Genomic DNA, 25,500 nt, shown 5'->3' with positions numbered 1-25,500 from the left:
CTGTCCCTTGTTTCTAAAACACCAACTTGCACATCACTTTCCCAACAGGGATCTCTGATTTTGGGCATTTCCAGGTTTTAGTGCCTGACTTCATACAGCCTGGCTTCATCTGCAGGAGACACTGACTGCACACTTCTTACTGCAAACTCTATGAGTACTTGTATTAATAAGTACTAAATGACTGTGTAAAAACCAGAGTTACTGAGCAGTAGCATCAGCAAATGGTTTTGTGTGACACTGAGTGCACAGTAGTTTGTTCCTACTGCATCATGCTTCCTGCCCCACGATGCTGCTGCGCAGTTGTAATGAGCTCCCATGCAATCAATGTCTCTTGTAGACACCGCTCCTCAGGCGTATTTAGCAACTGCCAAGTTTATAAAACAGGAGCTTTGCGTGCCCATTATTTCACACCTGTGAGCCTTTATCATTAGACCTATTTTCCTAATATATTTGCCTGCAATTGTGGGAAATGGATTTTAGTGACTAGATGTCCCTATGCCCTATGTTCCCAGATAGTAAGAAGTTTATGCATCATCAGTGTGCGCACCTACACGAGATGCTAAATGCACAATGGATTAATTCTCCTGTGCATTAACACATCCCAGGAAAAGCTGTGCTAGTGGGCTAATGCGCAGTAGAATTAGTCTACTGCACATGATCTAGACAAAAAGGGAGTGTGCTGATGATAATGTGCAGATGCTAAAATTAACGTGCCGTAATTATGGTGCATTAATGCACATGTAGAGACTTCAAGTTTGCCTTTAATTCAGCTGCTTTAAACTTATTGTTGACCACTCTATCCTGAATCTGAAGGGAGAGTGATCTGTAGAGGAAGAATAATGATGTAAGGGATGTAATTCTCCTGCTTCGGGACCTTACCCATTAAGAAGGCTAAACCGAGCTTTGTGGCACCGGGGAGAAATTTCATTTAGAATCACCATAATGATCCCATAATTAAAATCTGCAGGGCATTTTACACCACTGTCTCAAGCAGAAGGCATGAGCACTTTTAGGGTTAAAGACCATGTATTTTACAAGACATTACAGCACCTTGACTCCCATTAATGTGTGACTGGAGTTAATGAGTACTGTGTCTCATGTCCATAATCTGTCTGGTACGGGTAGACGTGTGTCGGGTAGTCACTGAGTATGGGCGTGTGCCCTTACATCCAGTTGACATTCACTGGTCTCCTCCAGGGCACCGCAACCCTTGGTCAGTCTAGATGGGGCTCTTACTCTGTCTTGCTTCCCACCTTTTTTTTTCTTTCTATCATGGCCGCGCCTGGCTTAATTGGCGGCCCACGGTGATCTATCGGCACTTTCGAAAATAAGCAAACAAGCAACCGGGGAGGATCCGCCTCTCTTACCTTACTCTTTTTCTCTCTCCTTTTTCTTTTCTTCTCGTTCTCCTTCTTTTCTTCTTTCACTCTTTTAGCACAGGCGCCCTGGAGTCTTCAGGACCCGATCGGGCTCTTACCCTGCTCCCAGGAATGTCAGTCTCGGGTTGAGCTCTCCCAGCCTCCATCCTGACTGCTGTCTTCCATCCTTTTTTCCCCGGTGTCCTGGCTCTGCCCATGGCCCCCAGATCTTGCCCCAGCAATGGACTTGCACCGCCTCACATGATGAGGTGCTAAAGCAGTGCTGGGGTGCACCAGGAGCTCCCACCGTAGCATGGAGGTCCTATTTTGTTCGGGTCCATGCCTATGGCTGAAGGAACATCCTAGGTGAGTAGCTTTCAATCCATCACAAGTTGTAATAGAAGAGTGGAGGAGAACATGACAGATATTCTAGGTATAGGTTAGCCGCTAGTGACTTTATGGTGCAGATGCAACAGGATTTCTGTTTAGGGTGTACTTATTCCAAAGACCTGAACGCATGTGCAGCAAGATTAGCTTGCATATTCATATTATGACATAAACTAGCAATGCAAAGGTTCTGAAAGAGAGAAAGCGTGAGTTCATGGATATGCTAGAGCTGGGGCTACTAAGGCCTTTGATAAGTCCTTGGGCCAGCTCTCTAGTACTTGTCCACAAGCAGGATGGGACCATCAGGTTCTGTGTGGAGGACAAGAAGCTAAATGCTATCACCACTGCCGATGTTTACCCAGTGCCCAGGATGGACACTCTGCTTGGTACCCCTGGTCTGAGCCAAGTGCATCTGTACTCTGGATTTATCCAAGAGGCCCTAGCAGATGGCAATGGATGTGGATGCCATGGCCAAAGTCTACCACACCTTTGGGACTGTATGAGTTCACTGCTTTACCTTTTGCTATGAACAATTCTCCCGCTTCTTGTCAAAGACTGATTCATAACTTGCTACAAGGATGTAAGCAGTGAGCAGTGGCCTACATCGATGACGTTGCCATCTTCAGTCAAGACTTTGAATCACACCTGATTCATTTAACCATGGTGTTAAACAAATTGACATTGCAGGTTTGCAGATCAGCTCTGCTTAGCATGGATTTCTCTTAATATTGACATGCTTTGACCAAACCAGGGTGGTAATGGCTGGAGAGATTTGAGGGCTGGCATTATCTTTCTGGAATGTGGAGAGCGCAGTAGTAACAGTGCCAGCTGAAGCCACAGCTGAAAAGGACCAGGTGCTCTATAGGAGAAAGAATAGCAAGCACCCCATCTGGGGTAGGAGGAAAGCCCAGGGCAAACAGACAAGTTCCAGGGCTGATATTCATCTAAGTGTAACACTTGAGTTGGGATTGAGTTATGAGGGGCACTGGGCTCTGCATAGGAGGGAATTTCACCAACAGCTTTCAAATAAGGAATGGAGGGAGAAAAAGACTGCCGAAGGCAAATATTATGCTTCAGAGTAATTTTAATGCACAGAAGAAGTTTAGTATATTGACACAGAAGGGATACAGGGGAGAGAGAAAATATCCCCAAGGATTTCCAAAGGACCACAATCGGGATTCAATGTGTGACCCATTTTCTACAAGGTGTGCTTCTTTCTTTAGAGCAGCTGACTTTTACTACCAAGCTGTTTCCATCTATTTATTTGCTACTTTTCTCCTGGAATAATGTAAGCATCATGTAAGGAGGAGAATAAAGAGTGATGCAGTGTTTGTAGAAAATTCATCAGTTAGAAGCAAAAGATAACAAAGCTTTTTTTTCTGTTGATACTAAAACCCTTCTATACCCTTCTACCCTTCTACAAGTAGTAATCAATGGGTCGCTATCTAGTTGGCCTCCGGGGTGAAGTGGGGTGTCCCAGGGTCTGGGGCTGAGGCCAGTTTTGTTCAGTGTCTTCATCAATGAGCTGGAAGATGGGATGCAGTGCACCCTCAGCAAGCTAGCAACTGACAGCAAGCTGAGAGGAGTAGTAGAGACGGTGGAGGGCAGGGGTAGGATTCAGAGTGAGCTAGACAAATAGAGGATCAGTCGAAAAGGAATCTCATGAGGTTCAGCAAGGACAAGTGCAAAGACCTGCACATAGGATGGAACAATCCCACGGGACAGGCTGGGGGCCGACTGGCTGGGCAGCAGCTCTGCATGAAAGGGACCTCAGGGTGACAGTGGATAAAATGACAAGGAGTGTGCCCTTCCTGCCATGAAGGCTAACAGCATCCTGGGCTGTATTGGTAAGAGTGTTGCCACTAGGACATGGGAAGTGATTCTTCCCCTGTATTGAACACTGGTGAGGTTTGTGGAGAAATCACCCCCTAGTCTGCCTCACTGCTGTATCAGACAGCCCAACCCACCCCTGTGTGCCCTGCCTACCTCACTGGCTGGGCTATAAAAATCCAAGTGGGAGGGGGATCCTGATCCTCTATTGTCTCAGGTTCCTGCCACTGCAGGTCGTGTGAGTACGCCTCTTACTTGGTCCAGCTGATGCCATTTTGAAGCACAGGGCTGCTTCTGGTGGTAACAGTGATGTGGTTGCAGTAGGTATATAAGAGGGTCTCTCGATGAGGAAGGGGGAAGACATGTTTTGCAACACAGCCAACAAGCCAAGCAGCCTCCAGAGAAAGAGCTTGGTGAGACTCTGGATGTAGTTGTGAATAACTTACTTGGATTTTAGCTTGTAGCTGAGGATGATGTGGTCTAGAAGCATATCAAAAGGCTACTGAGCCACTTCTGATTGCTCAAGGTTTTTTTGTTTTGATACTTGTCTGACCTGTACCCCTCCCCATGCCTACGCTCTCCAATCAATAAAGCTGTCCATTATAGCAAGCCTTGCTGTACCTGCTTGAGAGGGATTAGGTAAGCCTTTTGGCTCCATTGCTCAGTTGACTAAGGGAAGCTACTGTTAATACTTCGGGCTATAAGCAGCACCCAGATACAAGGTCTATGTGGCCTGTGTATCCCTGGTGGCACGGAGCCCTAACAAAGACCAGATCCTGGGTGGTGACAGTGGTTACCCCAGGCTTGTGGGTGTGCTCCAGTATGGGGGTTGGGGAGGTGTAGGCACCGCTGGGGACACACCTGAAGCACTGTTTTCATCAGGCGCAGTGAGGTGGGTGGCTCAGTGCATGATCACCCCCTACTGGCCAACCACAAAGCCACATCTGGAGTCCTGGGTTCAGTTTTGAGCCCCGCACTACAAAAAGGGTGTGGACAAGTTAGATAGACTCCAGAGGAGGTCAACAAAAATGGTTCAGGGTCTGGAGGACATGACTTGTTCGGAAAGACTGAGGGAACTGGGCTTATTTCGTTTAGAGAAGAGAAGACTGAGAGGAGATTTAATAGCCATCTTCACGTACATGAAGGGCAGTTTGAAAGAGGATGGAGCTAGGCTATTCTCAGTGGTGGCAGACGACAGAACATGGAGCAATGGTCTCAGGTTACAAAAAGCGAAGTTTAGGTTAGATTTTAGGAAGAACTTTCTCACTAGGAGGGTACTAACACACTGGAACAGGCTCTCCAGAGTGCAGATGGAAGGTCCATCCTGGGGGTTTCCAAAACCCAGCTAGACAAAGCTTTGGATGTGATAATCTACCTTGGGGTGGTCCTGCTTTGAGTAGGAGGTAGGACTAGTTGTGACCTCCTGAGGTCCCTTCCCCCCCTTCTTGTCGATAATTCTATGATTCTATGAATTTTAATTAGGATTGATTTATCTTAATTTGGACATGTTTAGAGCAAACCAGGTTGGAGGGTCCTCTGTCTTTTAAATAGTAGAGGAGGAAAGGAATGGACAAATTTGAGGACCGGCAATTTGTTTCCAGATAGTAGAAAGCTCAGACTTATCAGTCGTAGAGCCCTGGCTGAGAATGAGCAGGTGCTCTATATGAGGAAAAATAGCAAACACCTCATCTAGGTTTGGAGGAAAGACCAGGGAACACAGACATGTTCCCGGGCTGATTTATCATCTCTGTGTAGCACTTCAGTAGGAACTGAGTCATGCTGGGTTCTGGGCCCTGCACAGGAGGGAATTTCACCAGCACATTTGCAAAGAAGGAATGGAGGGGAAAAACACAGGAGGCAAATATTATGCTGCAGAGTAATCTTAATGAAAAGAAGTAATTAAGTATACAGACAAGGAAGGGATGCAGAGGAGAGAGAAAATATTCCCAAAGTTTGCCAAAAGGGCCATTACTGGGATTCTACGCCCATTTGTAGAAGGTATGCTTCTTTCTTTGCAGCTGCTGACTTTTACTACCATGCTGTTTCCATCTATCTATTCACTATGTTTGTCTCTGAATAATGTCACATGACGCAAAGCACTAGGTAAGGAGGAGAATCAGCAGCTTCTGCATGATGCAGTCTTTGTAGCCAAGTTTCTAGTTAGAAGCAAAGGATGAAACAGCATCTCTTTCCTCTGGACACCAAAACGCTTTGACACCACTGCAGCTATGTCAAGTGATCTGCAGTAGATTGCAAGTGGGCTCTAGGGAGGCAGAGGCTTTCTTTTATATGACAACAGAGCATGAAGAGGCAATTATGCTGGGCAGCACGGACAATTCAAAGTTCCTAGAGTGAGAAAGCAAAGTGTAGGAACCACATGGATGGGGGAGGGAGTCTTCCAGCAGTGCAGAGCCCTCGCAATGGAGGTGCAGAGTGCTTAGCAAATCTTCAAGCGATGTCTTTCAGATGAGCCGTGAATCTGTATCTTGCTTTTCATGTCTTTGTTCCTCCCAGTGTGGTGGATGTTTCGGCTGGATTTAGCATGGCCACCACCTTACAGAGCTGTTCCTAATGGCGACATCAGGGCCTGGATAACAGCACCAACCACACCAAACTAGCCTTCCACATTGGTCATAGCAACTACAAAGATATTGCCTTCAATGATCAACAAAAGTCAGACTGGCCCTGGTAAGAAAGGTCTTCAATTATGTCCAGGCTGTCAAACATCTTGCTGTGCGGGAGGCGAATCTGAAATACATCAGAGAGCAGAGAAAACACGACACATCTGCAGTTCTGATGGAATCAAGGGTTAAAACCTGGGTGTGACTCTCAGGGAAATCTGGTAGGGACCTGGAGAGTGGGGGATGGCGCAGGGAAATGCTGACCTCAGCTCTCCTTTTTGGCCTGTGTTGCTCCTCTCCTTCCTCCACCTCATATCTTTGCTCTACTTGCCCTCAGCCTCTGCCCTAAAAAACAGCTTCAAAATCTTCTCACTTTCTTTGCCTGCAAAATGCTGCAGGGAATCACCCCACTTGGGGAAAGCGGTGGGATGTTGGTTTGCTTCCTCTCTCCCAGGTTTTCCTATGGCTGAACATGTTGCCTGCTTTGGTTTGGAGGAACTTGAATCTCTTTGTTTGAGAAAAGGGGAAGCTGGACCTAACCCAGGATTTTGATTGTCACTGCTGATTGGGCACACCTACATCTTGCACAGGACATGGCACAGCATCGCCACGCCTTAACGTTGGCCATTAGTGTTCCAAATGCCCTTGAAATGCCAAACCTGTTGGCTCCCTAATGACTGCCACCCACCCTCTACACCAAAAGAAACAAAGAAAAGGGGAAAACCATGAGCAATGCAGAACGTGCAGTGCAGTTGGAGTCAAGCCTTATTCATGGCTGCAATGACAGCCATAGAAAGGCCAACTTACAAACAGTGATGGATCAGGGATGTGATGACCAAATCCCTATGCTTCTGGTCACATGTTGGGTCCCAGCTCTCCTTCTCTGTCCCTTGCTCCAGTCCCCTTAATCTGCTCTGCTGCCCAGGCCCTTTCCAGCCCCCTTCTCCTTGAAGCACTTACTGAAACTGGGGAAGCCAGCCCTTGTTTTGGGGAAGAGTGCCACTTCCCTTCAATTCTGGAAAACATGTCATGCAAGCTGGGGTAAGGACATGTTAGTAAAATTCTTAGTCATTGACCCCCATGAGCCAGTAAGTTTGCTAATGAATACATGGAAATAGAGGCTCTTATGGCACCAAAACACCAAAACTAGCAGCTGGTTTCAAAGGAATTTCACTAACTCTAAGCAGCTGAGAAGCTGCAGCTGATATTTTCAATTGCACACACAAAACACCAATCAATCACAAGAGCAATGCTGTTAACCTTTTGTCCTGTCCCCAATAATGCCAAGTAGCACTTGCTTCTGGAAGCAGTCAGAAAAGTCGGAAAGGATGCACTGTGGAATTTCTTCTATACACAACTAAGCTAAAAGGTAGGTGTGAAGTTTGCCAATCTCAATGATTCAAACCCCCAATCCTTAGTGAAAAATAATAACAAGCATCCCAGACTCCCATGTGTCTGCCAGATTCCTGCCTTTTCTTTGAAAGCTTCTTCAGTTCTTTAGTACCCCTTAATGTCCTACAATATCACAGAGTAGATATGCAAGTGTGATGGGCTGGCTGGTAGTGACCTAGTCCAGGGGTTTTGAAAGGGCAAAAGATGATTGGAGAACTTGGGATTCCCTTTCCTCACCAATCTGGTAATGATTTGGCTGAGGAGTTTTGAAGGGGTAAAAGATGATTGGAGAACTTGGGATTTCCTTTCCTCACCAATCTCATAATGATTTGGCTAAGGGGTTTTGAAGGGGTAAAAGATGATTGGAGAACTTGGGATTTCCTTTCCTCACCAATCTCATAATGATTTGGCTGAGGGGTTTTGAAGGGGTAAAAGATGATTGGAGGACTTGGGATTCCCTTTCCTCACCAATCAGGCCCCAGAGAATCACCCTCCATGTCCCTAGTTGCCCTTTGGGTCACCTGGAGGGGAATAAAAGGGACAGCGTGGCTGACTGAGAGAAGAGACCAGTGAGGGACTGCAAGGAAGGAGCTGGCAAGAGCTAAGCCAGCAGGGTGGGAGCAGTTGCCCCAGAAGAGCCTGAAAGAGTGGGACCTGCAAGCAGCACTGGGGTCCTCAGCAGCACGGCATGTGGCCAGCAGGAGAGGCTCCACACTAGGATCCAGGAACCCCTACGAGAGGCTGTGGCCAGCAGGAGAGGCTCCCCAGCCCCAGCAAGATCTGAGCATTGACCCAAGAAGTTCCTATGACAGCTGAAATTATGCCTGTGTGATAAAGGTGCTTACTGAAGGCTCTCTGAAGATTAGATTAAGGGTTATTTTTGCATTTGTTTAGCTATTCAGCTATATGTTGTTGCTAAAAGCCTAATTAAAGTTTAAGACGTAGTGTGGCCTTGTATAAAGTAAGGCCTAGTAAATTTAGCAAAGCCTTGAAGTAATAAGGCCCTGTGGCATAGTTAAAATTACCTTATCAAAGAAATGCAAGGCTTGTACTGCTATTGGTCAGTCTAAGGACAGTTGAAGTAAGAGGAATCTGAGTGGTTGTATGTTATCAGAACCATTCAGAAGCTTTAAATTGGCTGGAATTTCTAGAAACCATTCAGAAGGAAGATACAGATCTGTGAAAAGGATTAGTTAGCTGTTGCCTGGATCAGTGGGCCTGTGGACCTCAAGGAGCCCAAGGACTGCATTCCAGGGTCCTTCCCGGTACCCTTCGGACAGAGCTGCTTGGGGATGCCTGACTTTGCTGAACTTTGTGGAAAGAGAAGTTTGCTGTGTATCGGGCATCAGAGGGGACTGCCGATAAGTTGCTGATGCGAATTTATTTTGTCTGTAATTGTTTGTATTGTTATGACGCATAGTTGTGTTTTTGTTACGTCAATAAACCTTTCTTACCTTTCTATCCCCAACCGTACTCTCAATCCCGAAGCCTCTGCAGGCAGCTGGGACAGTTCCCAGCTCTGCTTCCAGCTCCTCCAATCGGAGGCCAGCTGGTTGACGTGATGCTCCAAAAGGTCAAGACCCCAAGTACCTTAAAACTTTACCAACACTGTTGGGTATGTAGCATAGTTTCTGCATACCATGTGGGAGACCTAAGTTCAAGTCCTAGGTTTGCTGCCTTGTGGTGAGTGAACTAAGAGGAAGACATTCTTCTTGCAGCAGAAAGGGGCCATTGTGTTTTCCCCCTTTCTCCCCCTCCAGGTTCCTAGGCCCTATATTCCTTGTAATTTGACATTTTGGTTTTTGTGCCTTTTGTATTTCCAGTAATACCAACCAGTATTGTTTCTTCTGCTGTTTGTGTTTTACAGTTTGGTTAACCCTGTCTTTTGTCAACTGGATGAATATGTCTATGATTGTAAGTGTCTAACCTTTGTTGAATCCTGCCCCTTTGGGGCATTGTAGTGTTCCCTATACCTCCCTGGTTTATACTGGTTATGTTCCCAGTATTGTTCCTTCATTAAAAGGTATATGCTTAAGTCCCCATTGGTGGTCTGGCTCTGCTCTATTGGGGGAGGAGAGTCCCTACACCTCCCACAGTGCTTGTGCACCTACTTTGCTCCCTTCAGTTGGAGAGGGGTTAACTCTTGGAGTACCGCCCGGGTTACACAAGATTCAGTCCTCAGGTCCAATCATTGTTTAACACAGAACCCCCATGGTTAAAAAGAGATTGAGTTGGATCAGACTTACCTGTTTTTCTACAGGGAGTAAAACAAGAGAAGCGAGTAGAAGGCACTGGTTAGACAGCCCTTTTATACAGCTTCTGAAACTACCTGGTGCACCAGAAACACCCTTTTGTGTTTATCATATGCGAAACGTTCTGTTGTGGATGCCACACCTTTAGTGGAAATAATTCTTTTCCTTGTTTCTTTCTGATTTGTATCTGTTGTCAGCTTCCCGGTAATCCACATGCACATTCCAAGTTTTTTCAATCCAAAACATTTCTGGACCAACTACAATGTTCCTGATCTGTTCCTGGAGAAGACTTAACTGAGCTCTCACTGGGAGGGGAGGGTCAAACTTGCTGACATTCAAATTTTCCTTTTTGGGGGAAATTTTTCCGCATTTTGAACTTACCATTGAGTTTGATTCAGAACAGAAGCAAATAGTTTCACCATTTACCACAAAGCTAGAGCTAACCAGCTGTCTTCTAACTATTTGGACATTTAAATCTTAGAGAAGATTTCCAAAAAATAATTTTGTTTTCTGTTTAATAGTGCCAAGGACCCAAAGCACTAAAAGGAAGGAGGAAATGGAAGGAGTGTCCCAGAACTCCCTACACACACACAAAAAGTGTACAGGGTCACTCAGATGCTGGGTTGTTCCTTAGTTAGATGCTGGGTTGTACCTGGGTTTTCACTTTGCCCGTCCCCTCTTCTGACAAGCCCAATGCACTCAAATTTTACTCAAGACACTTCAACTCTATCCCCCAAAGCCAGCAGAGATTAAGTGTTCGTGTTCCTGGAGGAACTAATGGCATGCTTTAAGGTGAATAGGACTTTCCCATTGAGGATTTAATTTTTAGGAACTGTCAACTGCAGAGGAGAGATGGACATTTTTCATTTGAGCAACATGGGACATCTTATAAGAAAGCTTTCCATTTTGTACAGTCTACTGAACTTGACATGTCCACTAGCAGCTAAGAAACTTCTGGACTTGCTCTTTCCTCAGCAGTATTCTCCTCTTTCTGCACAAAGAAAGAAAACAAAGAAGATGGCAACATGATGTACTTGGTCACTGGTAACTTCAGAAGGTGACTCAGTAGGAGCTCGACCCAAAAAAGCATGTGATATGAAAGACAAACATAGGCATGGCTCTCAAAAAATTATTCTCTTGTTCATGACACAAGTCAGAGTCCCAAATGCAAAACCTAATTAAATCAGGCAAAGCATCATTGATATTTTGCAAGATAATCTTATGGGGCTTACCCTGTCAGTTGCTGGTTGCACACGTAGCAGTAAGGACTATCAACTTACATTGTCACTCACTGACAATAGTGTGCCCTTCCCTTCAAATTGCCACCTCTTAGTTCTACAGAAAATAAAGATGAGAGCAGCCACAGTGCATATTCTAATGTTCTCAGGATTTAGGAAATCAAAGCACTTCATTAACTGTCATTAAAGCAGTTCCAGGGGCAAATTGTAACATTACAACAAATTTCCCATTTGCCTACTGGAAGACACCCCGGCATGTAGCAATAGAGTCTCTGAAAAGCAGACGGAGCTCACTCCTTTGTAAGCCTTGACTAGGTCATGAGTTATTATAGCATTACATTTTTGAGGTTTTAAATTTGCATTTAAAAACCAGAACCAGGTTCCTCTAGCTTTTTGTGAAAACAAGTCTTTTAAATTTCATATGGCAGATCTGCTGGTGGTATCACTTAACACAGCAATCAAGTTCTAGGACAAGAGAAACAGGTGAAAGACTTTTCTCCTTTCTGAAATAAAAAGAAAACTTTGCTGTGGAGTTGTTGTGTGAGAGGGGGGGGAAGCTCTTTGCCAAACATGGCTCCTACCACACGCCATGTCTGGGCAGTGTTCAGATTAGCTCAGTCATCTCAACACACTTCACCTCAGTAAGAACACAAGAAATGCCACGCGGGACAGATCCTGGGTCCATCCAGAAGGTCACAAGCCTCTTACAGCGGCGGGGGGCATGTGAAGCAGGAGAATATTTAGGGAGAACATAACCACACTGTCCTCTCCCCTGCCCCTCTCCTTCCACAGCCTCTAGAAAACCAGGAATGTGTTTTTTCTCTTTCGCCTCCTTGCATATCTACGTAGGCTTTGTGTTATAACATCTGAAGATGCCAACCAGTGTCTGGGCTTGGCGTGGATAAAGTGGCCAACTTTCACTACTTACGGCTTGAAGATAGCAACTAAAAGCTCTCATAAGACCCCGTGCTTTCTTTGCTCCTGAAACTGTCCCCAGCCATTGCCAGCAGCCAGCTCAGGATTAGGCTTCTGCCATGAATCCTGATTCTGCCACACCGGTGAAATCACTGGAGATCAATAAAGACCTGAATTTAATGAATTGACACGAGGGGAAATTCAGCCCAGAGAGGGGGAAAAAGGGCAAAGCTAAGTCACTAAAGTCCCTGTAGGTTTTCCTTTTTTTTTTTGCTTTTAAGTGGGGTTCGCTACCCCTTGAGGCATCTGAAATCCTTCCACCAGTCACAGGGTGTCATCGAGCTTACCTGGCCATTAAATCAGAAAGTTTTGGATGCTCATCTGAGCATAATAAATAAAGGCTCCTTTCCCACTTTGAGTTTCAGACCGCCCCCCTGCATGTAAGACAGTGGAGAAACTGGTCATCAGGGAGCTGTAGAGAGACAACGGGCGGGGGAGAGAACAATATGGTTATATTTTGCTTCAATATTTTCCTCTTTAACATTCACTCTGCCCCTGCAAGAGGCTTGTGACCTTCTGCATGGACCTATGATCTGTCCCGTGTGGCATTTCTTGTGTTCCTAATGAGATGAAGTGTGTTGAGATGATGGAGCTAATCTGAACCCTTACCGGACTTGATGCATGGTAGGAGCAACTTATGCAAGGAGCTTGCCACCCTTTTGCAGAACAACACTCCAACAAAGTTTTCTTTGAATTTGGGGAAAGAGAAGACTCTTTCCATCTCTCTCTTTCAAATGCCCTGGAAGTTTACTCCTGAGCTAAGTGCTGCCACCAGCAGATCAGGCCTTTGAACTCTTGAAGAAAATTGATTAGAGAAAAGAGAGAGAAACCTTCTCATTGATTGTTAATGCAAATTAAAAAGCCCCAAATACCAAGGCTATTATAAGACATGACTTAATTAAGGCGTAAAAAATGCCATAAACAATGAGTGAGCTTGATTTGTATTTTCAAAGTTTCTGTGTTGCTACCTACAGGGGTGTCTTCCAGTAGGAAGGTTTGGACTTCGCAGTAATGTAATGATTTGCCTCTGTAATGAGTGTTAATGAAGTGCTAGAATTTCCACCCTGTTAGTAATTATCCTTATTTTCCATGAAACTAAGCAGTGGGACTTTGAGAGGAAGGTCAAGTTATTGCCAGTATATGACTTCAGACACCTGATGTTCCTGACTGCAACCGACTGAGTGAGCCCTGTGAGATTGTATTGCAAGATAACTTTAGTGTTTTGGACAACTCAATAAGGTTTGGCATGGTGGACTTTCAAATGTGTCATGAACAAGAGTATAGTAATTTTAGTGCCATGGCCATGTGTGCCTTTCATATCTCTTGGTTTTTTGGGTCAATCATCTTCTGAAATGAACAGTGACCAAATACATCACGTTGCCATCTCTTTGCTCTTCTCCTCCTTCGTGCAGGAGAGGAGGATTCTGCTGAGGAAAAAACAGGTCTCAAAATTTCCCAGCTGCTAATCCAGATGTCAAACTGACAAGTTCAGTAGAAAGCACAAGGTGGAAAGTTTTGTTACAGGAAACTGCAGGTTGCTCAAATGAAAAAAGCTCTACGACCCTTCTGCAGTAGTAACATCTTAATGGGAAACTTCTGCTTGCCTTAAAACATCTCATGATTCCCTCTAGGGATGTGAACACTTGATCAATCCAGGTGTTTTGAGGATGGAGTTGAAGTGTGTTGAGTGGAATATGAGTGCTGTGGGATTCTCAGAAAGGGGACAGGGCAGGTGAAAACCCTTCTCTAAGGTACAACCCAGCATCTGGTTGGGTTGTACCTGACCGAACACTTTCTGGGGGGGTGTTGAGCTATGGGACACTCCTTCCTCTTCCTCCTTGAAGTGGTTTGGGTCTTTTGTAGCACTATTAGAAGCAAAATAAATTTATGGAAATGTTCTCTAGGATGAAATGTTTTGAAAACAACCAGTTAGCTCTACCTTTGTGGTAAACTGTGAAAATATTAGCTTCTTTTCTGAATCAAGCTCAGTGCTAAGTTCAAGGTCCTAATAATTTCCTCTGAAAAAGGAAACTCTGAGTGTCAGCAAGTTTTACCCTCCCCTCCCAGTGTCACCTCTCTTAGATCATCTCAATAAGACCAGGAAAGTAGTTGGCCCGGCAATTTTTAAGATGGAAAAACATTGGCATGGGCATGTGAAATACCGGGAGGCAGAGGACAAACTAATAATCCCCAACAACAAGGAAAACAATTATTTAATTTCAAGGTGTGACATCCACAACAGAAGATTTTGCAGCTGATAACCAAAACAAGGGTGTTTTCCATGCAACAGGAAGATTAGGAACCTGTATAAAAGGGTTTGCAAGCCAGGGCTCTTTACTCTCTTCTCCTGATTTACTCTCCCTGGTAAGCCAGGTAAGTCCATTTGAACTCAATTTCTTTTTAACTATGGGGATACTGTGTTAAACAGTCTTTAACATTAGGACTGAATCTTGCCTATATACTTTGCAATATTTTAGGTTATTAAAGGGAACTAAAGAACTGCAGAATGGGAACAAAGGGAACTAATGGGAATTAAAGGGAACTAAAGAATGAATGTTTGGTTGTTTGAATCATTGAGACAAACTTCATACTCGGCTTTTAACTCAGTTGTGCACAAAAGAAATTCCACAGCGCGTCCTTTCCACGCTTTCTTCCTGTTCTCGGAAGCAAGTGCCACTTGGCATTATTGAGGACAGGAGAAAAGATTAAGAGAATTGCTGTCCTGATCCACTGGGTTTTTGTGTGTGTGATTAGAAGTATCGGGTGCCATAAGACCTCCTTTTTCATGTATTCATTAGCAAACTTGCTGAATCACAGCGGGTGAATCACTAAGAATTTTTCCCACATGTCCCTACCCTGGTCTGCATGAAACGTTTTTCACAATTGATGAGAAGTGGCACTCTTCCCCAAAACAAAGCCTGTGTTTCCCAGTTTCAGTAAGTGCTTTGAGGAGAAGGGGGCTATAGAGGGGAAGACAGCAGAGCAGCCTAAGGGGACTGGAGCAAGGGACAGAGAAGAAGAATTGGGATCCAACATGTGACCAGAAGCAGAGGGATTTGGCCATAGCATCACTGATCCATCTCTGTTTCTAAGTTGGCCTTTCTACAGCTGTCACTGCAGTCATTGGTCAGGCTTAAATTACTACACCGCACCTTCTGCGGTGCTCAGGATCTGTCCCTTGTTTTTGTTGCTTTAGTTGCAGTTGGTGGGTGGCAGGAATTAGGGAGCCCACAGGTGAGGTTGGCATTTGAAGGGTATTGGGGACACTAATGACCAGACTGAAAGAGGGACCAGCTGAGGTGACGCTGTGCCACATCTGGTGCAAAGTGTCAGTGTGCCCAATCAGAAGTGACAATCAAATCCTGAGTTAGGTGTCCATGGCCAGCTTAGCTCAAATGAAGAGACTCAAGCTCCTCCTGTGCAAACCAGGCAGCATGTTCAGCCAATGCAAAGCCAGAAGAGAGGGAGCAACATCTGACATCTCACCCCTCTCCCCAACTGGGGTGATTCCCACAAGCGCTGACTTTGTCTGGGATTTGGGATCCATAACTGGATACTGTCTAAGGATGAATCCTTCCTGCAGTGCAACTAGTGTCAGAGGTGCAATCCACCTTTGCCCCCAGATCCCAGTGTCAATTGACAAAGAGGAAGACTTGGGTTCTGGGTGCTGAAGCGAATGCACATCCTCCACGTCCCAGGAATGTGCCGGCACCATTGGACCAGGGGCCCAATGTGAGAAGGTTTTGAAGCTGTTGTATAGGGTAGAGGCTGATGGCAAGTGGAGTAAAAAAGAAAGGAGAGCAGTGACACAGGCAGAAAGTGGGGATGTGGCCAGCATTTCCCTGCTCCCTCTCCCAGTCTCTGGGGCCCTACCAGATTTCCCTTTGAGTCACACCCACATTGTCACCCTTGATCGCATCAGAACTGCACGTGTCATTTTTACTCTGCTCCCTGCTGTGTTTCAGATTCGCCTCCAAAACAGCAAGATGTTTGACAGCCTGGACATGATCGAAGACCTGCATTACCCGGGCCAGTCTGACTGTCTTCCCTACCAGCGTAGAAGGCCACCATACACGTGTTGTTGCTATGACTGCTGGGGAAGGCTGGTTTGGAAAGGTTGCTGCTGGTCCGTACCCCCCTGGTGGTGCCGTCAGGGTGGCTCTGGAAAGGGCTGGCCATGCTAAATGCAGCTAGAATATCCACGAAAAGCAAGATACAGATTCACGACTGACCCGAAGGACATGGCTTGGAGCAGTGCTAAACACTCAGCACCTCCGTTGCGATTGGTTTCACATTGCTAAAAGACTCCCCGCACGTACAAGTGTTTCCTACACTTTGCTTTCTCACTCTAGGAACTTTGAATTGTCTGTGCTGTCAAGCATTGAGACCTCTTCATGCTGTGCTGTCATTTAAAAGGAAGCCTCTGCTTCCTTAGAGTCCATATGCAATCCATTGCAGACCACATGACACAGCCACAGTTATTAGAAGGGTTTGTTTTGTCAACGGGAAGGAGAAGCATGTCTATCCTTTGCTTCTAACTTGAAATTTGGCAGCAAAATCTGCATCATGGGGAAGCTACTTATTCCCCTCTTTACCTGGTGCTTTTCCTCATGTGACATTTATTCCAGGAGAAAGGCAGTAAATAAATAGATTGAAGCAGCTAGGTAGTCAAAGTCAGCAGCTGCAAAGAAAGCAGCACACCTTGTACAAAATGGGCCATGTGTAGTATTCTGGTGGTGGCCCTTTGGCCAATCTTGGCAATATTTGCTCTCTCCTCTGGATCATTTCTGTGTCTGTATACTTCATTTCTTCTAAGCATTAAAATTCCTCTGAAGCATAATATTTGCCTCCTGGTTTTTTTCCTCTCCATTCCTAAAGATCAGACCTGGAACATGTCTGTGTGCCCTGTTCTTTCCCCCTACCCCAGATCGCGTATTTGCTATTCTCTCTTATATAGAATACCTGGTCCTTTTCAGCTGGGGCTCCATGACTGATACTTTTGCGCTTTCTGCATTGCAGAAACATAATGTCAGCACTCCAATCTCTCTAACTATTACCACCCTGGTTTGGTCAATATTAAGACAAATCCATGCTACGCAGCGCTGATCTGAAATCCTGCAATCTCTGGCAAGAAGGAGCTCAGGGCCTGTCTGCAAGGCTGTGTCTTTATGTCACTGGAGGCAGTAGTGCCCTATTCCATTTCCCCAGAACTCAGAATTAGGTTTTCTCTTGTGTATCTATACAAGATACTAAAAGTCCCCACCTCTTCCCCCCCCCCCCAACTGGTGCCCCCCTACTAAAATCCCCACCCTACTGCTGCCCCTCATTCACTCCACAACAGCTCCCCTGCCCTTCTTGTGTCCTTTACCTGACCCCCAAAGCCCCTGCCCCCCAGCCCCACTGATGGAAGCCACCAGCAACCAGTAGGGCTGTGGAAAACTTCAGGTGATAATTTGATACGGAGGAGATCCAGCCCGATATTCAGTGGCTGAATCTCCAAATCTAACTCTGAATCAATGCAGGGGACCACTAAAATGGTTCAAATTGATTCAAGGCTCTCCAACTCTTTGGAAAAGATTTCGAGAATGTCAGTGATCCAGGCAGGCCCCGCCCACTGCAGCAGGGAGGTGGAGCCAGACTCCATGCCAGTACGTAGTGGGTGGGGGAAGGGGGGCTGGAGGAGCAGGGAGGGACCCCTGCCAGGCCCCATCCCCTGCGTGCTCCTCCATCCCCCCATCCCCCACCCTCTTCCCCGGGCCCCCCCCTGCCCCCCCACCGTCCCAGCTCCCAGTGCTTTAAAAAAAAGTCCCAACTCACCAGGTGCTGCTGGGCGGGGGAGCAATCCCTGCTGCCCACTACTGTGACACGCTGCATTGTGGGGGTTCTCCCACAAGCCCCATGACACCCTCCTGCTCCCCCAGCCCACCCCCATGCCTGCTTCACCCACCCCAGTTCCAGCCCTGGACTCACCGGCTCCTGCAATAACCTTGGATCTTTGGGGAGCTCATGGAACAGCCCCCCACGTGGCGTGGGGCAGCAATGGCATGGGGCAGCAGGGATTGCCCCCCACTGGACAGGAACTGGGGTGTTAAAGGGTGGAGCTGTGGCAAGCAGGGCAGCCATGGGAAGGGTTGGGGGAGGTGGGGGTCAGAGGGCTTGTGCAGAGCCCCTCATGCAGTGTGGGACAGTGAAGGGTAGTGAGGATCACTTCCCCCCTCTCCCCACACTCGCCCAGCAGGACCTGGTGAGTTGGGGCTTTTTTTTGGTTGAAAGTGCTGGGAACTGGGCTGGGTGGGGCATGCATTGCTGGGCTGGGAGAGGGGGTGGGGGATGGGCCTGTGTGATTCAGAGATTCAGCAGCAGCCAACTCTCCAAATGAGGTTGGCCAAATTGATTCAGGACAGTGATTCGAATCACTATCCCCCCAATCAGTCAAATCTGAAGTGAATACTGGCAACTTCACGCAGGCCTAGTTGCCCAGACTATGAGGCCAAGGACCCAGGTCCACAGCTCCCTGTCCCCAACAGAAGGCAGTGGCTGCTGCAGCAGAAGTAGCACAAGCCAGCTTTCCTGCTCTTGCCAGCCTGCAGAGCTTTTTGCAAAAGAGGGTAATATGCAGGTTTCTCTGCTAAAAGTGAAAATCCATTTTTTCTCTGAGAAAGCAGGGAAATCCATAGTTTTCTCTGTTTTTTTCCATGGGGTCTCTGCTTAACCAGACTGTCCTGCCACGGCCTGGCTACACCCCACTCAGCACTGTCAAAGAGTAGGGAGGGCTGCTCTAGTGTCCCTGTGTTTTCTAGCCTGAGCCACTGAAGCCATGTGCCTGCATTTTCTCAATCCAGAGGCAATGTCTGTGCTGTTACAAACTGATTCAACCTGGCCAGGTTAGACTAACGTGCAAAAATTGCATCAATTCAATCTCAGGTTTTTGGAATGTCTGTCCTTAGCCCAGGGAATGAAGCTTTATGGAGCAGTGGTAGTGGCTTGCAGGTTTCAGGGTTAAAAAAGATTGCTGTTTAAGGGCAAATTGTTCAAAGACTCAAAAAATCAAGTTATCCTCAGGACATCTTAGAAAAAGCACTAGGGGAATCTAAAGGAAAGAGATGAAATTTACCCTTTCCTAAAAAATTGCAGGGATGGTAGCCTATTCTTAGGGCATGAAGTCTGCCAAATTTTAGTGAGATAGCTGCAGAGGTTTCTGGGAAACTGCACCTCAAACTCTTCAAACCAGAAATCCTGACACTTGCCAGCATTGGAAGCCTCCTCTCATCCAGCGTGCAGATCTGGGTGCTCACACCCCTGGGAGGGCTGTGCTGGACTCCTCCCAAGGGTGCAGGTCCATGGATCTGTGCACCATATCATTAGAGGCTGCCGCTGCTGCCTGGCACTGGTGAAGATTGCTGCTGCTGCCTGAGCGTCCTCTCATCTGGTGCAGATCCAGAGGCCTGCACCTCTCAGAGCAGTCCAGTACACCCTGGCAGCCCTCCCAGGAGTGTGAGCCCCTGGCTCTGCACCCTGGATTCAAGATGACTCAGGATGCCTCTCCCACCAGGGACCAGCGCCCCCCAATTGCCTCCCTGCTCGGCTACAGCCCCCCACTTGGTCCGCAACTGGCTCCACCCCCGCCCCCCCCCGTGTGGCCTGCGGATGGATCCAGTACCCCCTACATGCTTCCCCTGAGCTCCAGTGTTTTGTTTTGAAGCACTGTCCCATTTTGTTTAAACAAAACCATTTAGCTGTTTCGAGAAGTTTTGACATTTCACCCATAGGCTATATTGGGGAATCATGAAAATACAACTTTGTCATTTGTGGCCTGATTTGCATGAAAACTGCAGGGATGGTATCCCATTCTCAGGGCATGACATCTGCCAAGTTTCAAGGACTTAGATGCAGAGGTTTCTGGGAAACTGTACCTCAAACTGTTCAAACCACAAGTCCTGACACTTGCCTGGAGCGGCAGCCTCCTCTCATCCAGCGTATCGATCCAGAGGCTCACACCCCTGGGAGGGCTGTGCTGGGCTCCTCCCTGGGGTGTAGGACCCTGAATCTGTGCACGATATGAGTAGAGGCTGCTGCTGCCAGCTGAGACCAGTGAAGATTGCTGCTGCCTGAGCCTCTTCTCATCTAGTGCAGATCCGGGGCGTATACCCCTGAGAGCAATGCTCTTTACGAGAAAGAATAGCAAGCACCCCATCTCGGGGTTGGAGGAAAGAAAAGGGCACACAAACATGATCCAGGGCTGATTTTCATTTCTGTGTAGTACTTCAGTGGCAATTGAGTCATGCTTGGTGCTGGGCTCTGCACAGGAGGGAATTACATCAGCAGGTTTGCAAGTAAGGAAGGGAGGGGAAAAGAACCCAGGAGGCAAATATTATTCTGCAGAGTAATTTAAATGCACAGAACTCGAGTATACAGACACAGAAGGGATACAGGGGAGAGAGCAAATACTCCCAAGGTTTTCCAAAGGGCCACAACCAGTATTCTACACCTGGCCCATGTGTACAAGGTGTGCTTCTCTCTTTGCAGGAGACTGAGGGGAGACTTAATAGCAGTTTTCAGCTACCTGAAGGATGGTTCAAAAGAGGATGGAGATGGACTGTTTTCAGTGGTGGCAGATGACAGAAAAAGGAGCAATGGACTCAGGTGGCAGCAAGGGAAGTTTAGGTTAGATATTCGGAAGAACTTTCTCACTAGGAGGGTAGTAAAACACTGAGACAGGGTACCCATGGAGGTGGTGAAAGCTCCATCCCTGGGGGTATCCAAAACCCAGCTAAACAAAGCCTTGACTGGGATAATCTGGTTGGGGTGGTCCTGCTTTGAGCAGGGGATTGGACTTGAGGTCCCTTCCAACCACCCTTGTCTATGATTCCTTGATTCTATGTGTTCTGTTTAAGATGGTTTTTCCATAAATTGGACATGGTTTGAGCAAACCAGGTTGGAGGTTGAAATGCCTGGGAAGGAGACCTGAGACTCCTCTCTGTTTTTAAGGGTAGAGGAGAAAAGGATTGGAGAGATTTGAGGGCTGGCATTCTGTTTCTGCAATGTGGAAAGCACAGTATTGTCAGTCATGGAGCCATGGCATGAAAAGGACCAGGTGTTCAATATGAGAAAGAATAGTAAACACCCCACCTGGAGTAGGAGGAAAGAACAAGGCACACAGAATAGGTGATGCAGTCCTCCCGAGCGTGGGGGAGGCACAGTGACCACCTGCAGGTGGCAGGGGCAGTGTCGCCAGTGGGGGCATTGCAGTGGGGAGGGGGGAAAGCAGGCTCCAGGGCCATGTGAGGCAGCTGTAGCATAATGGGGGAGGCAGTCTTTAGTCGAGGCCTAGGCAGCCCCTGGCCCGATAGTGCAGGCACAGTCCTGGGATTTGGGGAATGTGCATTCACTTCAGGCCCCAGAACTCAAGTTGTTTTCTTTCTGCTTCCTACCACTGGGATCTGGGAGCCTTAGACACTTAACTCAGGATTTCAATTGTCACTCCTGACTGTGCACACCCAGTTTCCACAAGACATGCCACACCATAACCCAGGGGTGGGCAAAATATGGCCCGCGGGCCGCATCCGGCCCATGAGAACAGTCTATCCAGCCCACACGGCCCCGAAAAATTTTAGAAAATGAATATTTATGTGTCTTTGGTTCCTGTAAAAAATGACAGGAACCAGGGGCAGTAGGACCCAGGGGAAGCCCAGCGGGCTTCCACAATAGCAGTGCCTGCCCGGCTCGTTCCCTGCTGGGGAGCAGAGGGTCGGGGCTGCACATTGCCCCCTTCCTGTACCACAGGGCTGGGGGGCACTGGGAGTGATTGGGTGCATGGGACAACTGGTGCCTCCTGAGTCTGGAGGGGGCACCTGAGGTCCCCCCACACCCGATCACTGCGCAAGTGGCGTGCGGGCCCCCCGCCGGCATGGTCCCCTGCAGACCCAGAAGTCCACTTCCGGGATCACTGTCAAGCATGAGGAAGCCCCCTTCCACACTCCTGTGGGACGCCCCATCCACCCGAGCATCACAGCGTTCATGAGCCATGCCTGATTCCTCAAGCTCTATAGAAAAGACACTTCAATTCTCTGAAGCAGCATTGAATCTTCAGATGCAGATTCAGCCATTTGAATACGGGACAGTAATCCAAATCAACAAATTGAATCACTGTCCCTGATTTGGGCTGAATCTGAATCGAATAGGGACCATTTCACACACCCCTACCTTGTACCATTAAGATAGAGCCAACCGGCTTTTTAAAAACTATTTTGACTTTTAAATCTTAGAGAATTTTCAAAACTTAGTTTAGTTTTGTTTCTAAAATGCCACCAAAGACCCAAAGCGCTGCAAGGAAGAAGGGGAAACAATGTCCCAGAGCTCCCTACACATACTCAGAAAGTCTTCAGAGTCACTCAGATGCTGGACTGTACCTTAGAGAAGGGTTTTCACTTTCCCCGGTCCCTCTTCTGACAAGCCCACTGCACTCGAATTCCACTCCATAGACTTCAACTCCATCCTCAAAACACCTCCATAGATCAAGTGTGCACGTTCCTAGAGGAGCTAATGGGATGTTTTAAGGACAACAGGACTTTTCCATTAAAATTGTCATTTTTGGGAAGTGTCAGCTGAAGAAAAGAGGTGGAAATTTTTCATTTGGGCAACCTGTGACATCTTATAGCAAAGCTTTCCACTTCATACGATCTACTGAAGTGGTCTATTTGACATCTCCACTAGCTGCTAAGGAACTTCTGGACTTGCTTTTTCCTCAGCAGAATTCTCCTCTTCCTGCATCAAGATGGTAAACTTAAAGGAGATGGCAACATGATTGACTTGGTCACTGTTTGCTTCAGAAGATGGGCCAGAAGAACTCGCCCCTAAAAAACAAGAGAGGTGAAAGCCAAACATGGACATGGCTCTGAAATAATTATACTCTTCTTCAAGATACATTTAGAAGTCCAAAACGCGAAACCTTATTTAATGAGCTTAGCACAAAACTTATCTTGCAACACAGTCTCACAGGCCTCACTCAGTTGCAGGTTGCACACGTACCAGTCAGGACTATCATAGATTGATAGATCGTTAGGGGCTGGAAGGGACCTTGTAGATTATTGGTTCTGGCCCCCCAGCTCTAGGCAGGAAGACAACTGGGGTCAAGTGAGCCCAGCAAGGTGATGGTCCAGTGTTTTTCCAGGAGTTTATATCCATTGGTCCTGGTCTTTCCCAGGGGTGCCCTAGTGAACAGTTGTTCACCGAGCTCCTGATGCACTCCTGTGATATAGCGGTAAGCTGCTATCAAGTCCCCTCTCAACTTTCTCTTCTTTAGGCTAAAGAGGCCCAGGTCCCTCAGCCTTTCCTTGTATGGCTTGCCTTGCAAATCCTTGATCATACGGGTGGCTCTTTTCTTGACCCTCTCAAGTTTTTCATGTCCTTATTGTAGTGTGGAGCCCAGAACTGGATGCAGTACTCCAACTGCGGTCTCCTCAGTGCACAGTACAGCAGGAGTATCACTTCCTTAGTTTTACACGAGATGCATCGTTGATGCAGGCCAGCATGTTGTTTGCCCAGGTGTGTTAAGTCATTTAGTGGCAATAACGTGAACTTCACGTCGATGTCCCACTGCTTCGTTTCATAGGAAATAAGGATAATAACAGACACCATGGATATTCTAATGTTCTCTGAATTTATGATGTCAAAGCACTTCATTAACACTCATTACAGCTGTTACAGTGGCAAATTATTACATTACTACAAAGTTCATACTTTCCTACAGGAAGACACTCCTGTATGTAGCAATACAGGCACTTTAAAAATGCAAATCAAGCTCACTGGTTTTTAAGCCTTAATTATGGCCTTGGAATCTGGGGCTTTTAAATTTGCATTTTAAAAGATAAGCAGGTTTCTCTGTTCTTTGCAACAACAAAAAAAATTCTTTAGAAGTTTACAGGCCAGATCTGCTGGTGGTATCACTTAGCACATCAGTCAACTTCTCAGGCACCTGAAAGACAGATATGGAAAGACTCTTCTCCTTCCTCAGAGTAAATGAAAATGATGTAGGAGCGTTGTTCTGTAAAAGGGTGGGAAGCTCTTTGCAAAACGTGGCTCCTACCACACACCAAGTCTGGTCAGTGTTCAGATTAGCTCAGTCATCTTAGCACGTTTCACCTCAATATAAACAGAAAAATGCCACACTGGACAGATCATTGGTCCATGCAGAAGGTCGCAGGTGTCTTCCAGCAACAGAGGACATGTTTAGGGGAAGAATATTGAAACAGAACAAAACCACGCTGTTCACTCCCCTGCCCCTCTCCCTCTGCAGCTCCCAGATGAGCAGGAATTGTTTTTTCTCTCTCTTCCTAGGCTTTCTCTTTTGAACATATCAAGTTGCCAACAAGTGTCTTTGCTAGGCATGCAAAAGCTGAGGATGTTCATTGTCATACAGTTTTACAACTGTAACGGAGACCTTTCATAAGACCCCATGCTTTCTTTTCTCCTACAACCACCCCCAGACATCACCAGCAAGCATCTCAGCAATAGTCTTCTATTCTGAATCCTGATGCTGCCACATTGGTGAAACCAAGGAATTTCTAATTGACCTGCGGGGGAATTCAGCACAGAGCCAAAAAACCCCTCAAACAACTCACAAAGTAAAACATATAAAATGAAATAATACACAGTTAAACTTGAGCACTCCAGAGTTTTAAAAATTGTAAGTGGGGTTCACAAGACAGGTGAAGTATCTGAGTCCTTCCATCAGTTAATGAGCTGACGTTGACTGCATTTCAGCGGGCACTGAATTGTACAAAATAATGGCCCCTTCCCCACTTTGACTTTCAGAAACGCCAGCACATGAATGTGTGGACTAAACTGGTTTCACGCATATGAGAGCAAATGCTCCTATCAGTCACTGCTCTGGGTAGCCTGCAGATTTCCCCGCAATCTTTCAACGCCAATGAATTCCATAGAGCAAGATCAGGAAGAAGGTCAATTCATAAAGTTTTAATTTAAAAGACATCTTGAGGGGCATGGGGAGTGGGGGTAGGGGGTGGGGAGGGAGGATGTATTTTGCCAGTGATAAGATAAGTCAAAAACACAATAATTGCAAACACAGAGAGAAAGAATCATAGCATTTGGAGGCTTGGCACACTCGACACACACACGTTCTGTCACTAATAGGGGCCTCAGATACAGAAGGCACCACAAATGCTCCCTGCAGTCTGAGAACTGTATAAAAGGGCTCACAGGTGCGGGTGTTTTAACCACTCACCTTTTCTCCTTGGTGAGCCAGGTATGTCCAATTGAGTTTGATCTCTCACAGATATTTACCTTTAAGTTTTAAATTTAAAATTGTATCTTCCATTCACTGGTTTTCAGCAATGCTTAGAGTCTTTCTCTTGGTTTTGCTGCTTTTGTTGCCGTTGGTTTGTTGGCAGAAATTAGGGAGCCCTCAGCTGAGGTTTGCATTTCAAGG

At 46.7% G+C, this 25,500-nt stretch overlaps 1 long non-coding RNA gene across 1 annotated transcript; it reads left to right on the top strand.

Annotated features, from left to right (window-relative positions):
• The first annotated feature begins 14,362 nt into the window (after positions 1-14,362).
• On the top strand, positions 14,363-16,893 carry LOC132245657 (uncharacterized). Its single transcript, XR_009457358.1, has 2 exons — positions 14,363-14,426; positions 16,019-16,893. It is a non-coding gene; the product is annotated as an uncharacterized LOC132245657 (long non-coding RNA).
• The last annotated feature ends 8,607 nt before the right edge of the window (positions 16,894-25,500 follow it).

The sequence above is a fragment of the Alligator mississippiensis genome, chromosome 15 (genome assembly GCF_030867095.1).
Source record: "Alligator mississippiensis isolate rAllMis1 chromosome 15, rAllMis1, whole genome shotgun sequence".
NCBI classification, from domain to species: Eukaryota; Metazoa; Chordata; order Crocodylia; family Alligatoridae; genus Alligator; species Alligator mississippiensis.
Note: the sequence above shows the minus strand (reverse complement) of the source record. Positions and strands in the feature narration are given on the sequence as shown.